The following is a 16,615-nucleotide window of genomic DNA, read 5'->3' on the forward strand; positions in this document are numbered from 1 at the left end:
CAACACACAAACACATACACACACACGCACACACTATTCTTGTATTTTCGATTTTTGCAAGGACACTTATTGACAACATGCATTCCCTATTCACTTACTCAAACTGTCACCATCTCATCTAAATGCTTAATCCCGACCCGAACCATAACTTAAAACCTCACCAGTAGGTGATTTGGCGATAAATAAGGGCGATGCTGCCCACTTTAAACCAAATTGACAAAAAAAATCCTTAAACAACCAGTCAACTCTGCCATCCCCTCCCAGTCAGCCCCTCATCTTGCAAAGTGCTTCATGTGCGGTTTGAGAATTTGTGTGCAGGTGAGCATGATAAAGTTAACACTGCATACTAAATCAAGGGATTCACAGTATATATTCGAAAAGAACAGGAAGAAAGCTCTCTTTGCCTCACTCCCCCTCTCTCTCCCCCGCACAAAACCACTGACTCTCACAGTCAGATTGATCAACAGCAGCACCAGGAAATAGCCTACCTGCGTTGGTGGCCATTCGTAAAGATTTTCCTGTCTTCAGCAGGAAGGCAGGATTCAGCGTAACATTTATAGAAACCTCTTCACTGTGCGTGAGTCACTCAGCAGGCATACAGTTCCCTACTGCCGGGGTATGGTACCTCACACTCACATTGTTGTATTCTTCCGTTACTTTGCGTCAGTGCACACACACACACACAAACACACTAATATCAGGACCATCCCCTTGGTAAAAACTAACAAATAGCTGCTGCCAAAAAATTTAATTCTAACCTGTAAAAAGTTAAATTAAAACCCTGTCCTCGAATAGCCATAACTCTTTGATAAAGAAGATAATTTTGTTGTGGACTTCAGAAAGTTTGGTTTGATGCTGAGGGCTGGATGGCAGGAGAATGAGACGGGCAGCAGAGCAGGATGGAAATGCCAGGTCAAAGGGTGAACAGGATCCAGGACAGGTGAACCAGGGAGCTGGATGAGGCTCAGCACAGGACTGGCAAACAAGAATGATGCTGCAGGCACAGAGAAACAGAAACATGCAAAGTTCCAAAAACCAAGCCATGTTCCTTGACCAAAATGATGAATGGAGGGTCATACCACATATATAGCAGCAAGACACACTGCCACACTCCAACACTGAGAGAGGGAAACTGGGGACACATGACACACCAGGGACATTTGCACACTGTAGAAACAAGGAAAAGAGTGTGAAAGTTTGAAGAAAGGTTTGTCAAAAATAGAGAAAATAAGAAAGGTGCCAATATAATACTGATTAAAAACAAACATCATATTATAGACAGATGAGTCTGTTTTAGAAAATATTGCTATAACGTTCATTGTCAAACTAATTTAAAGTAACATTTCCAATTTAGATTTTCCCCCGGTTTTTTTTTTTTCATTTACAATGTGATTTACTGAAACAGCTTTTTAATATAGTTTATTTTCAAGATGGCCTTGAGGTCACTGACCGTTCGACCTCAAGTTAAAAGTGAGGAGCAATAACTTTTTGGGGGGTTTACATTAATGACAATAATTGATCCACTGGTTAATGGTACTAATACAGGAGCAATACACTTAAAATACAAACATTTTGATTTGAATAAACCTGAATACGTTGGCGGCCTGTAGACTCTTGCTTACATTAGCAGCTCCTCATAAACATTTCCATGATCTGTCACTAATCCACAGAAACTTCTTCCTTTTCCTAATTCATTTTCCTCGGTCATTACATGGGTCACGTCTCTCCTCTCAGTGGCAGACCGACCTCTCCGTGTTGTGACAATAGTCTGGGGTCATGTGTGATTTCAAGACATGCTTGACCAATTATTGCTGTAATAAAGCGTTCATATTGGTCTGATAATTGCAAACTGAGCACTGGTGATTGGCTTCGACAATCCCAAAGGAACGATCAGATCAGATCCCATTTCCATGGCCAGACAGCAGCTCTGATTGCTCTTTCATTGCTTTGAGTTCTTGTAGAAATTATACCGGATTTTATCATTTTCAAGCAGTTATTTGAGTATTATGAGTTTTAAACTGTCAAATGCTTTTTTAAGAATATTCCATCTTAACTGATCACTACTTGTTTAGCAACTCAGAGAAAATGACTCGCGTTAACGGACTGACCCAGATTATTGCTTTGTTGTATATTTTCTGGATCAAAGGGTGCCGGGCCAAGAAGCTAATGGAGCCTGTTGTGTAGAAAAGTACAAATTCTTCCAGTGCAGTGTGCATCCATTCAGCCAGGGTCCCGCTGAGTTTAAACACCTACCTTTTCTTTTTCTGTCTCTAATATGAATGTATGTAGACATTTTTATCCCTGCAGGCTGTCACTTCAGTGCCTGTTTAGCAGTCTAAATTGTAATTGCACACTGCGTGGATATTAAATATACATGTTATCAGGGATGTGTCATGACTTGGTATTGGCTGTCTATGGATGTCATATATAAGGTTATGACAGCTGCCAATATGCAGTTCAGTACATTACATTTAGCGTAGGGAGCCAGCAGGGGCCCACACACACACACACACACACACACACACTCGCACACAAACTCTGCCCATCTGGGGGCAGGTGTTGCAGTTTATGGAGCGGAAGTGCAAAGTAGCTTTGTTTACTCACTGCACCAAGGCTCAGCAAGCAAGGGGACAGACACGTGGAAAAGAGAGTCAGGAATTGTGTGTGTGTGTGTGTGTGTGTGTGTGTGTGTGTGTGTGTGTGTGTGTGTGTGTGTGCGTGTGCGTGTGCGCGTGCGCGTGCGCGCACGCCCCTTGTCCATCTCCCTGTGGTGGCTCTAACCTTTAGTCTCCCTCTGACTTCACTAAGTCAAGCTTGCGGGCTCACAGCTGCCTTGCAGAAGCACACAGTTGTACCAAACCAAAACCGCAAACTGAGCATACACTCGTGGTTGTGTGGAAAGATATTTGCGAAGTTTGGTGGATAAATTAGAGGCATTAATGGCGGATGATGGCTGACAGGAGGGGTGGATGAGAAGCTGACCAGCAGACTATAGCTTGCTGACAGGAGAGGTGGGCAGCATAAGGGAGGGGTGAAGGAGTGGAGGGAAATGTTACTGACCTGCTGAGAATATAAATGTGAAAGGATATGCAAGCCAAGTGTGACAAACTACTGTTTGTAGCATTTGCTAATATTTTCCCCAAACGAATCCTATATGACCATTTTGTTATAGTTACTGGAAATCCTCAATCTTTGTGACTATATGTTTGGAATGGCTCGAAATACTATGACTGACCCACAATCCTCTACTTTCTTTGGTGAGCAGGTTTGTCTGAGGCACAAATCAGAGCTGGAGCAAACTGGGAATAGCTTGCCATTGCTATTGAGATAATTGCCAAATTAATGCAAAATTGTACCCACACATGCAACTACATTGTCCTCTGGGATTGAATGTTTATTTCTGAAATGCCCCTTGTAAGTCCCCCCTGCAGACTGCTCTCCATACAGCAATACATTTTCAATGCAGTTTTTGATTTGCCTGTCAGTTGTGAAGAAAATGTCTGGCCAAGCGAAATGTCTTGGTTTGAAAACCTGGCCCAACTGACTTTGTAATTGAATAGCCCTGTTCTATGGCAACAGCTAGCAGTCTATTAGCTTGGCACATAATCTGAAATAGGTGGAAAGACTGATTATATCGAAAAAGTTCGAGCATCCTGGCTGTTCAGACCGACTAGATCGGACCCGCTATCACTATGTTTGAAAAACAAGCACGGAGGAATAAGACACGCAGCCGTCACTGGTGTTTACCTGAACCGGAAGTGATTCACTGTATTGCGCACGCTCCAGTCATTTAAAGAATAAAGCATAGACTTCAGAATAAGGGCACATATTAATAATCGTTTGAATAATCGTGATTTCGATATTGTCCAAAATAATCGTGATCATGATTTTTTCCTTAATCGAGCAGCCCTAGGTGGAGGGCTCCAAAGGAGCAAACGCCACACAGAATGAACCCTGGCTGGGATTCGAACAGGGAACCTTCTTGCCGTGAGGCTTATCTTCTGAAACGCTCCAGAAACCTGTGTTGTACATCTATGTGTAGCTTAATGCTAAAAGCTTCTGTACTTAATCTTTTTTTAAAGATATTTTAAAAGTGTGGTTTTAATGAAAGTACATAGAGTTAAATGCTCAAAGTATTTGTGATGATCACTATGTGTGGAAAACAAGCTACTGAGAGAAGCTCAAAGCAGCAAAAATAACTTAAGTGAAATGAGAAACTGCAGGGTCGTTACCTCAGAAAGTTCCTCTCACCATGGGGGCGCTAAAAATGACAGAGATTCAGACAACTGCTGGTGGCCAGACGGGAGAGATGCGTCTGTCTCTGACTGGGGTTAAAGGGTTCAGAACTTCAGGTGGTCCAACACCTTGGTATTGCCCTTATCACAAGGTCAGCCTGTTCCCTTATTGTATCGATTGGAGTCAACTTTTATAAGCAGACACGGGATAGCATTGTTTTCCACTCATGCGTTTGTGTTTTTGTCTCATCATGGCCAATATGGCCCGTCAGTACGTAAGCAGATGTTTATGTGTCTGTTGGTCTGTCGTCATATTGTAGGACAACTAACTATGCAGAACAAAACTTGTCAGCGGTGTTGGCGTTTTGTTGGGAACAAATGAAGTGAGTTCAAAGAATGCCTGGCAGTATCCTGGCTCGGAGAGTCAACATGTTGACAGGTATCATGGCTGCTGGGATCCTATCGCAACACGGCCAAGCTCAAATCGGAACTCTACTCAATCCACAGTCCTTGATCGTCTCTGGTTATCTGTGTTATTTGTTGTCTTCACTGTCTTGCCTGATAAGAACTGGCGGGGATTCATGAAGCACTCATAACAACAGTGATGAAACACCAAAAATTATAGCTTAGTCATATATCCCTTTAACCCAATTGCACAGCGGTCAGTAGGAAAAGCAGCTGCTCTTTCACCCCACACTCCATGGCTATTTAGAGTGTTGACTCAGTGACACTAAGGTTACCCCAGCTACAGTTACCTTCTTCAGGCTACAACACCCCCGACTTAAATATGTGGGGGTCTTTGCAAAGGTGAATTGCCATTAGTGGCATAGGGAAACCGCATTAAGCCTGAAGCCTTTTCGATTTTCACTGTACCACACTTTTGCAGTTCTACATTTAGTTGAATTCTTGGAATTTTTTGTCACCAACTTAGAATGACTGTGCCATGGTTGTGACTTCACTCTTCTTGGCATGCCACTTAAAATGCAGGCTAGTGCGGGCCAGGTTGGCAGCATGGGATAGATATCATTCAACCTAGGCAACTGATATGAGCTTAGGCTTTGGACTGTAATGACCTGACTGTGCAGGGTCATCTAACTGGGCCACAGTCGAGGCTACTTTGTCTTTCTGACTGATAGTGATCATCCTTTCTGAAACTGAGTTTGGATTGTTTTAAAAGAATGACGAGGCAGACTAAATGTGAACTGAAGGGAAACGTGTATTGGGCAATGACTGGATAGAGTCCTATTTCGCTATTGTTGTTTTTTTGTTTTTAATTTGTTGTTTGTAAAGTGCACCAACCACACCAAGGCAATTTCCTGTATATGCAAATATACATGGCAATAAAAAGAATTCTGATTCTGATTCTGATAGAGCAGATGAACAGGAAAGACTGTAACAAAGTGACACTGAAACATGGTGGTGAAAATATTCAAGTTTGGGGCTAGTTGGCATAAACTGGAGTTAGCCATCATGCTACATCCTGAGGTTTGCATCTCCGAGGGGAAAGCTTTGCAAAAACTAACTGAAGACCAGAGAAGACGCAGGAAAATGTCTCTCTGTGTGTTTCTCGGTCTGTCTAACGCAGATTTCGTCAGAACTAAATATCAGGGAGAATCTGAGGATTTTGCTTTTTTTCAGTCTGGAGAATCCTGGTCATGTACAGTCTTACTACGTCCTCTACTGTATGTGTCCACATCCTAATTTACATTGATGCCTGCTGGTTATATCACATTGTCTACACAACAGAGTGCATGTGAATGCTAAGACGGAAAATGCTAAGACGAAAATATGGGCTCATATTTTCTCTGAGGAGTCTTCTTTTGGTTTTCAGACTTTAAAGCATTATATTGTAACATAACAACTGCAATTTGCTCTTCAATACCATCTTACCTCACTGATTAACATGGCATCATGTCCTTCAATTGTACGTGTCCACACAAGCTCTGAGGTTGTGTTACCATATTGCAGCTAATTAGTAGGAATAGTTGACTTGAACTCAATTTTTGAATTTCATTCATTCCAGCACATGCTTAAAATTCAGTGTACGCTACTAGGATTAATTCAGAACCCGACCAAGCTCTGATCACAACATCTGTTTGAGTTGGAGATCATTGTTGAAGGCTGTTAGTAATGCTTTGTTACAGCCTGTTATCTCCAGTAATCAAACATGATACAGTGCTCTAACCTGCAAGCAGCAGAAGGAATAGTCAGCAACTTTGAAAACGGGGTGAGGAGAAAAAGGCTGATGAGGCTTATTCTTCAGCTTTGTCACGGATTTGTGGGAAGCAAAAAGCAGTGGAGAAAAGAGTTGATGATGAGGCTTGTGGAGGCAGCTCGCTGTCTGAGCCGGGAAGAACCAGAGGAAAAGGGCGGATAATGCTCGTTGAGGCTGCTTGTGGGTTTGCACACTTCGGTTGAAGCAGCAGTGAGGTTTGTCAACTCTGCCTTAGGGGAAGAAGGCTGGAACAATGAGGGGAAGACAAGTCAGATGGAGAGAGACTGATGATGGAGTCGTATGTATGTTTGTATTAGCAAGAGAGGAAGAGAAAATAATATAGGAATATGGAGCTGTGGGTCAGGGTTAGAGCAAAAATCCAAAACCCAAATACCTTTAGTCTACCTTCAAATAAATCACCAAAAGTTTTTAAATTGTCAAATTTGAGCTTCAATTATTACATTTTTGTCAAATTTTTCTTGATCATGACATAATTGAATCTCAAACTTTAAGTTAATCAGTTGGCATTAAACGGTTATTCTGCTCTGCAACCAGCAAAACAAACCCTCAAACTATTTCAGTATCAGTACTGCAGCTGATATCTTTGAAATATTGCGGCTTGAACTAGAATTTACAAACCATTTACCCGTACAACAGACATGCATGCTCGTGTGTGTGAGAGTGAATTAGAGAGTGGGAGGGTGGGCAGGGCTGAGAGGGATGCAGGTGAACAGCTTGCGAGGGCCAACAGTTCCGCAGGCCAGTCTCGCGCATCACTTGACAGCCATACCCCGATGTAAGCCCACGCACAAATGAACTTGTTAAGCAAATGAGTGAACAAGCGAGAGAGGGCGGAGGGGTGGAGGAGTGTGGGTGGGGATGGGTGGGTGCACACGGCTGCAGCGGCTCCAGCTCGACCTGCCTGAACACATCAGCCATCACTGCCACTCTTCTTCTCTTCCTCCCTTTCCGCCCCTCCGCCATTCCCTTGCAGAGCTTTCGTTTGCTGCCTCTACTTCCCATCACTGTCGTTCAGCTGGGCTCATGTAATCCCTTTGTTTCATTAGAAAACAGCCTCTTCCTGAATTGGATCTGGAGCTTATCTTCATGCTTTAACGCGGTGCTGTCATCCTGCACTCGCAGACAATGGACAGTAAAAGAGACTGTCAGAGCACATTGGTCCATTGCAGATCCCAAAATAAACCAAATACCTGGTATGAACATGGATCTTTCATGTAGCTGGCACATGGGACTGAAAATTGAGTGAACTATTGTGGAATCATCATGGTGTTAATCTCAGGCAATCTTTCTCAAATTGCTCTTTGATTGTAGCACCTGCCCACATGCAAGTAGGATCATCTATAAATGAACATATGAACATGTCAGTCCCCATTTGAACATTTACATTCGCACTCTCCTATCTTTCTTTTCTATCTTTCTTTGTCGGTGCAGCAAAGTTCCAATTCCTGCTGATTTGGGATATCAATCGCAGACCCCTGCCCTTTGCCCCATCAACACCCTCCCTCCCTTCACTCCTCAGCCCTGCCCCCCACCTTTTTTCTTTCTTACAAAGACACCCATACAGCCGGACCCCTTTCCCCTTCCCCCAGGGAAGGCATTTGAAGATTCCAGCCTTGTAGGTTTGGAACTTTTAAGTATCAAGCTTCTGCATCACCATGGAGAATCATGTGCAGGTAAGGAGCTGGATGACACCGTTTTTAATGATGTTAGTGATGTGACTGAAATACCAAATTATATATGAATTTAATGTAGCTGTGGACCAGACGCTTCAATTTGGATTTTTTTTCATGAGATGAGTAGTTCAGCATGCTTCGGACAAAGTGATTCAGTAGTGTGTCGCATCTATATCGTTACAGGTTCAACAGTGTTTAAAACCGGAGAGTTTAGGGCATTATTGTGAATACTTAAGTCGTTTGAAATGTTCAGGTGAGGGGTGGTGCAGCAGGCAGGACGTAGGAATTCCGCTGTGAAGGTCACGTGTTTTTGTTTACAGCACATCGACACCGGCGTCGGGTCTTATCACCAAAAACTCTCTTGACCTCTCCGTGGGTGTCTTCCACGTGTATGGCATCTTTTTTACCATAGTTGTAGTCTTTTAGTTTGTTTGTTTTTCAAATTGTTGCATCTGTTGTATTCACATGCTCAATTGCATCATGTGGATGTGTCATCTCAACCAGCAGCCGGAGCAACAAGTGCTCCTGAAAGTGTAGTATGTCAGCACTAGATGCCTCGTAGTATCGAGTGTGAAGTGGATGCTTGACATGCCGGGCAACTTTCTCAATGTATGAAGTGATGTAACCTGAAATTGACCCCGAGCTTCTGGGCGGCCATCTATCCCACCCTTCATCTGACAGGGCTCCACTTTCTCTCCTCCTCCTCCTCTTCCTCCTCCTCCTCTCTCCTCCTCCTGACACCCCATCCATTGGTTTCAATTAATCAGCCGTGGACAGGGATTTATTCAGCCCCTGCCCAAAGGGATCTTTTGGTATGTGGCCCCAGTGGTAGCAGGTTGAGAAGCCACGGTCTACGCTGTCTTAAGGCCTATTACTCTCACCTCACAGCCCGCTCATAATGAGAGCTTTGAGCCGCCTGTTTTTGGGGGGATCCGGTGGGCTTTTTGTCTGATAATAGCCTAGTGGATTCAGTCACAGACATGTTTACTAAACTGTGTGTGGGTGGAGCGAGGGGAGATTACGTGTGCCACTTTAAATAACCGCTGCTTGGGCAGCCTCTTCTAAAAGTAAAGTTGTTTTTGCTTGTCTCACAGGATTGTGAAACATGTTTCCATCCCCAATTTGCACTATTGGTTAAAGTTGTTTCTATTATTAAAAATTCTTCCTGTCAGAGAGTCCCTGCTGCTGAAGACACCTTGCTCTCATGAAGAGTATAGAAGAATGTCATGGAAAACTCCTGCTGATGTGAAATACTGGACAGCTATTTCCTCACAGTATCATCAGATTCTGACATGTTTCACACAGCACCTCCTCTGCTATGTGTTGCTTATTGTCAGGAGGGCAGCCATGCCTTTGAATGATTCAATACAAGAACAGACATCAAGTAAACTCACCTTTTCCAAAGCGCTACAGCTACGTACCTCCTAAAATGCAATATGGGCTGGAGCTGCAGTGCAAATGAGCCCCTGACTGCATTAAAGGGCAACTTTGTAGTGTATAGATGATTCAAATACAGATGACGCCAAACGCCCAGTGGCTTCTCTATTCCCGCCCATATACTAAATATAGCATCATATCTGCACTAGTGTCACCAGTCAAGAATGAATTTTTAAATAAAGATTACTATTATTTTTGAACAGGACCTTAGATCCATACACATTGATTAGTTCCCCAGTTCAACATCACACACCAGTTTACTGAGTAATTAGCAGAGACAGTTTGGACCCTTGGAGTCCTGTTCTGCCTTGTGAACATGCCACATTAAAGCCTATTTTATGAAAATGAATAATGTCATGAGGTGGCACGTTACACAACATCATCAGTTTGAGGACACACTCTTGTAACTATGCATGTTTTGGATCAGGTGTGATTTCAGTCTCTTTTATCCCCATCCAACCACCCTCCTCTGAAGGTGCACGCTATTTTGGAGCTCATTACTCTTTTGCTACATACCAGTACACTTTTGTATGTTTGTGTATAATTATAGGAGAAGTAAAAAAGTAATTTTAAATGTAATTGAAAAACAGTTCTTAACCTAGTAATGACTGCAAAGGTGAACCTCAGAAAATTGGTCTGTAATCTAAAACTAAATTATCTAAAGTCAAAAACCTATCAAACACAATATCAAAACTTGTATTATTACTTTTTAAAATATATTTTATAGTTATTCACACAGTAGCGTATACTGTAGAGTCAGTAATTTGATAATGTACATGAACAGATAAAAAAATGTAAATAGCAGGTACCTTATCGTACTTGTGAATAGGCATTTAAAATAAACTAATTTAAATTAAAAAAAAGAATACAATTTTAAAAACCTCAAAGATAAACAAATGTGTATAGGCTGAATACATACAGTAGAACAAAAATAGAGAAACAAGGTAAATCGGTGATCCAAATCTAGGAGTAAAAACCTAATTTTTTTCATTGTTTGTTCATATACAGAATCGGTATAAAATAGTCGGGCAAACAAGATTTTTTTTGAATGCATATATGTGCAAGCATTAAGACACCTTCTCTCCAGAGGAAATCTGAGACACCATAGACATGTGAAATGAGATCAGCGTGTGAGTGGGAGATATATATATAGAGAAATTCCTTGTCTATAAAAATATCACTACCTTAAAGTCATATATAGTCATATATAATAAGTTGTTTTTCTGTCTCATTGCACGTATGTGAGATCCTTGCAGACACACTTACAGTCACTGTAAATTTCCACCCAATGTTCATAAAATGTTTGTTTAAAAGCGCAACTCAAACCGTCCTGTAGGGAGACGTGTGCAGCCTGACACAGCTCCGCCCGTGATCTGTCAGTAAAAGGCCATCGCTCAGTAGGAGGTGTCGCTAAAGGATATTCACTCAGACAGGAAATGACACAGTCTGTGTTCACCATCTCATTTAACTTTAACCTGAAGAAGGCCTTTGCAGAAATGTACCGACTGTCCTCTAACAGTAGTTACAGCAATTGTTGGGACACTTGTGATACAACTTTTAAATCAAGAGAAGATAATTTAATAAGCCTTCAAAGTGGGAGAAGTATTTTGAAATACACAGATTCTCTCAGGCAAATATAGTTTTTTGTTTTTATAGTGTCCAAACTTAGTTAGTCCAAATATCATCATCGAAGGAAAGAAGAGGAATAGTGTGTACGGTGCGTGCGTTTATGTATGTGTGTGTGTTTGTGCGCACATGTGAGGTAACCAGCCAAAAGTAAGTGAGTAGTTCTTGCTACACTCCAGTATCTCTTACAGACATGGCTGCAGCTGTCAGCAGATGTCTTTTGAACAGTCCGTACTCGTCTGTCATTTGAACAGTCCATACTCGTCTGTCAAAACAGTCCTGTGTGTGTGGAGATGAACTGTACGTGCAGTGTGTGAGTGAGTGTGTGTTTGTCTACAATGCTGAAGTCCTCTCTTTGGACTCTGACAGGAGGCAGCAGGGTCGAGAGGAAACACGAGGGGGACAGAGCATTGAACATTTTCTTTTCTTTACAATCAAATGTATTTATCTAAAAAAAATGTAATTTTCCAAAATCACACGTTAGTGATTGACACCAATAACACATTCTGACAGAGCTTTACGACTACAATATCAGACAGTCAATTACTAGGTCACGTGACTATACCAGTGAAACATCTTAGATATTTCCAAATCAGGGGCCTTAAAAGGGCCCCAATTAACTCAGGGGGGCCAATTATATATTGTCATATTTATTATAAGTATTGTTAGTAAATAACTAGTCTATTTAATTAAACGGCTACTGACAAAACAGAGGCACTTTAGGGGCCAATCAGATTTCAGCCTGGGCTGGTGCCCCCCCTGGATCCCGCCTTGTATTTATCCATTATATCTTCCTTACTCTTTCTCTATTTTATTCATAAACCAACTTTTTCCTTTTTTATCAAACTGTACTGTTAGCTTCACCTATCAATGTGTTGCTTTTACCCAAGTTTTTAAGCTGTTTAATCAATACCTTTTAGCTTTTCCACAGTGCCAATCAGATCAGCTGCCATAGGCCCCCTGACCATACCTCTCTTCACATTTTCAGGAGCTAAAAATGTTTATGTTTTTGAATCTATGTCTTCTTCCACTTCCACACCTCTCCACATTCATGACTTCAAAAGTCCTGTGCCTGTTGGCGAGTGACATTCATCCCCGCCGTCTACAAACGCTTCAGCATTTTTCCCCGTCACATTCCCCCTGTGGGTCTTTTGCAGAGTGACGTGCCTCAGGGTAAATTGCATTGATCCCACCTTATGTCACTAAGTCGGAGCCTGCACAACATATTCTCATTGTCGTCACTGAGCTGGCAGCCTTTTCGAGACGAGCTTTGCACAGAGGAGGGTTTGAGTCGTCTGCGTGTTTGACAGACCTGTGAGATTATGATTTGAGATTTGTCACTGGGCTACTGCCAATAAGAACATGTTGTAGTGTTTGTGGTGAATCTAGCAACTGGCCCAAAATATATAAATGAGACTCATTAGTGAAAATAAGTTTGATTTAGATGACATTTACCTCTGCCAAGGAAATATTGGTTGGTTTGTATGCAAGAAAGATAATGCAAAAACTATAAAGAAATCAGACATGTTTAGGAGACTGATGTTTGTGGTTGTGTACTGTACAAGTTGGTGCTGATCCAAATAAAGATAAAGTGAATTTTATTGTGGTTTTATAACGTGCCTGTTGGGCCTTTGTGATGGTATTTTTTTCATATAAAAAACCCATTGAGATCTGTGCTTTTTCCTGTATCTGCACTAATTTACAAGGATTCTTCCTTGGCTCATGTCCCATCCCTTAATCAAGTTTCACGAAAACCTGTTTGTTATCTTGCTTACAAACAAACTAAATGCCTGTGCACCATCCTTTAGGTTTATTTTGTGATGAAATTAATTGACCCAATTCTTTTATAAAAAAATGTTTATTTGCTATCAGTAAATTTGGACGCCTAATCCTGAAACCTGAGGCTTGACTGTCCGTAACACAAAATTTGAACGGAGACCTCAAGACACACTCGCCTAAGAGTTTAAACCTTATTGTCATTGGAAAGCAGAGACTGACACTTCCATCCCAGTGGGGCCATTTCAGTTGACATGGACACTGCAGCAGCAGTAAAGAGCTGTGGAGAATATGGCTGTCGATCTCATGCTATCGACTGTGAATTTTGGGATGCTGTCTATCTGGCGTAATGGTACTAAACCAACAGATCTGTGATAGGGGAGCCGCCACTAATGAACATCACACAGAGCTTTTAAAGATTGGATAAGAAAAATTAGTCTGCAACATAAAATGTTGGTATTTCCTATAACTCATCTTGACACTGCAACCTGGCAGATGGGGCGTTTTTGGACGTTTTCACCAATTTCCCAGAAAATAATTGAGACTGATATCTGAGTCCAAACTCAGACAGACTACGTCTCTAGCTTCTCGAAATGATTTTCTTTCTTTTCTCTTTTTGGAATATTTGATTTGCTTATATTGATGCAGTTTTTATTTATTAAGTTTTAGTCCTTTTTACTGCCTTAGTGCTTATGTGGCCAATGACCGTGTTGTCTTTTGCCTTGTCTGGTCTCTGCTATTTTGATTTAACGCCTCACTGCAAAGCACTTTTTGACATGGTTAGGAAAAAGTGCTTTATAAATTAGGTTTATTGTTATTATATTTTCTCTATAATTCAGTGCAGCCTGATGAATGTAAGGGAACTGTTGGACTGGAGGTATGCGGAAAGTTAGGAAATTTGTAGTGACAGGAGCTTCATGTAAGCAGAAGGCTACTTTTAAATCACTGTTTAACACTATCTCACGTTAGTAAGTCCTTAACTCACAGATTTGTCACCAAAATCAATGTGTCTAATAGGCGTCCTCCTTTTTAAAGCAGCAGCAGCCCAGAGACATCAGTTTCAGCCAAGTCAGCGCTCTCACTCGAGAGAGACCTTGAAAAGAGAGGAAAGTTGCAAAGCGAATAGATGGAGAGAGACGGAGGGGGTAAGACATGTGTGGTCTTATGTAAAACCCAGATGGTCCCAGAGCAGCACGTGACAGAGGAATGAAGGGATATGGAGAGAGAGGAGTGTCGGTGTCTGACTCACTGACCAGGGGGCTCACAGGAGCCAACGCCACAGGCTGCAACACCTGGGCAGAGAGAGGCAGACATTGAGGTCAGTGAAAGAAGGGAGGGAGGTCATGAAGAACTCAAACTTTGGACATCTGCCCTCGACGGTTCAGCCAATAGATGGCCTCAACACGGCCGATCTGCTCCGACTCGTGGATCACGATCCCCAAACCATCCCAAAAAAGCTAATAGATCTCTTCAACCTCTCATTGTCACATTCTCTGTGATAATTCTTGAATATGAAGAGTATCACAACAAATGCTTTTCAAGTTACAAGAGAAGTGACATGTGATCGCTTCGCTGCCTCTGTCTGAGGCCGTTGTCACTGGAGAAATGGGTATGACTACAGGACAAATTTATTTATCAGTGTACAAAGACATTGTTACCTATGGATTTTGAGACTGTGTTGAGATCTGAAAATGTTTTATATTCTTATTGTGGCTGTGAAATGATTAAGACGATTAAGTAAAGAAAGGGGAAAATAGAGGAGGGAAGATTTTTTTGCTCCTTATGTAGTTTCTCAAGTGTTTTATCTTGATTACTATATATCTATGGATATATGTAGATATGAATATTATTTCTGGCAAATGAGAAAAAAAAAATCAGGTTGAGTTATTTGAGTGTGTGTGTGTATCTTTTAGAGGCTCACAGCTGGCTGCTGATGGGGGAGTCCTATGTACAAGATGCAGAGGTGGCGAGAAACCACACAGCTGCGTGCCGTTTGTTTCCCTGAACTGTTCCAAAGTCAACTCCAGGCGATGACGCCATAATGTGTGGCCCGCTGGGGCAGCAGGCCCGCGGCCGGGGGCCTCTCCTCGTGCACTGCTGTGACTTTGAGCAACTCCTCGCCAGCAACACGTGTGTGTGCTGACCTCCGCCTCCGTCCCACCCGCAGCCTCGGTCAAGGATGCAAGAGAAAGCCCCCCCCCCCCCAAACATGAGAGCACAGTCGGACTCAGAGGCAAACTATGAACCTTTGGGGGGGAAATATGGCGGCTGTTTGTTTTTTGTGGTTGTTGCTGTTTTGCTATCCAAATTATTTTTCTCTCACTCGCTTTAGTCAGGCTTGGCTCTGCCTCAGAGTTGAACTACGGCACTGTTGGGGCAAAATGTGGATGTGGTTCTTAGTTGTGTTTGTTGCTGTTTTTTTTGGCTGATGAACAAGATGTCTCACTCTGGGTCGGAAGTAGTGCGTTCATTCGGGAGATGTGTGTGTCTGTGTGGGTTATATACTAATATATAAATATAAATAATATGTAAACTTTTTGTAACAACCTATGCACACAAAATGTTCTTTTAGTACATGCATGTAGCTACAGATTTCTTTATTTTTCTCAACAGAAACGCTCTTTTATCGTCTCCCTGGAAAAGTGTGTATTTATGACCAGTATTTACTTTTCTTGTCAGATTGAAAGCTTTTCTCTCAGAAAATATGAGGCCATTCATTCGACGAGCTCCAGAAACGCAGACTCTGCTACACACAGATAACACGGGCTGCACGACTGAAGTTTGTATGATTGTGTCAATCACAACTCTGGCCAGCCTGCATGGGCTTAGACGCCATAGACTCACACAAACCAGCCTGAGATCTGTACATTTTCAAACAAATCTTTCAACAGACCTTTCAATATCTCCAACAAAATTCCCCTGGCAAAAACATTTACGATATAGAAATCTAAGTGAAGTTAAGAATTTAGGCTCCTTTTGCAAGAGTGAGATCATCTGTGCAACTGAATATTTTGCATATTTTATATTATTTTGAATATTATATGAACTAATACCGTTTTATTTTTTTCAGACCATTTATCGTCATATTTTAATACAAAACGCCGGAAATTCTCTGGATGGCTCTATGTGAGAATTCCGAGGGTTTTGGAGGCTAGCCCCCCCCCCCCCCTTTACTAAAGATACACACCAACACCTCAACAATTCTGCAGAAAATCACCTTAATTAAAATTACAATCAAAGTTCAAAAAATTACAGATTACAACATTACATTTTTTTATTCTTTCAAATTGAGCTCTTCTGAATTTTTATATTAACAAAAAAAGCTAAGATCATTACTTAATTGAGTCATTAATGAATTGATCTTTATTTACACTCCAAATGCTAGAAGTCACATTTTACAAAAAGAGCGAACAAATGATCTGAAATTAGCACTATTTGGTTTTCTGCAAGAGCACGAGTGCCTTCATGTGCACCCACAAACACACCCACACACACTCAATCACACACACACACACACACACACAGACAGACGGTCGGACACAGCTGAGGTTATGGAGGAGGTCAGGGGAGAGGGACCATCTGATGCCAGCAGATGGAGTGATGGAGGCAGCAGAGGAGAGGAGAGGCTGCAA

General features: G+C 41.9%; 1 protein-coding gene across 3 annotated transcripts in view; it reads left to right on the forward strand.

The window, feature by feature from the left end:
* Positions 1–16,615, forward strand: part of slc6a9 (solute carrier family 6 member 9) — a 59,490-nt gene that overhangs the window by 19,032 nt on the left and 23,843 nt on the right. The gene's annotated exons all lie outside the window — the stretch shown is intronic.

This window comes from Platichthys flesus, chromosome 14 (assembly GCF_949316205.1).
Source record: "Platichthys flesus chromosome 14, fPlaFle2.1, whole genome shotgun sequence".
Classification (NCBI taxonomy): domain Eukaryota; kingdom Metazoa; phylum Chordata; class Actinopteri; order Pleuronectiformes; family Pleuronectidae; genus Platichthys; species Platichthys flesus.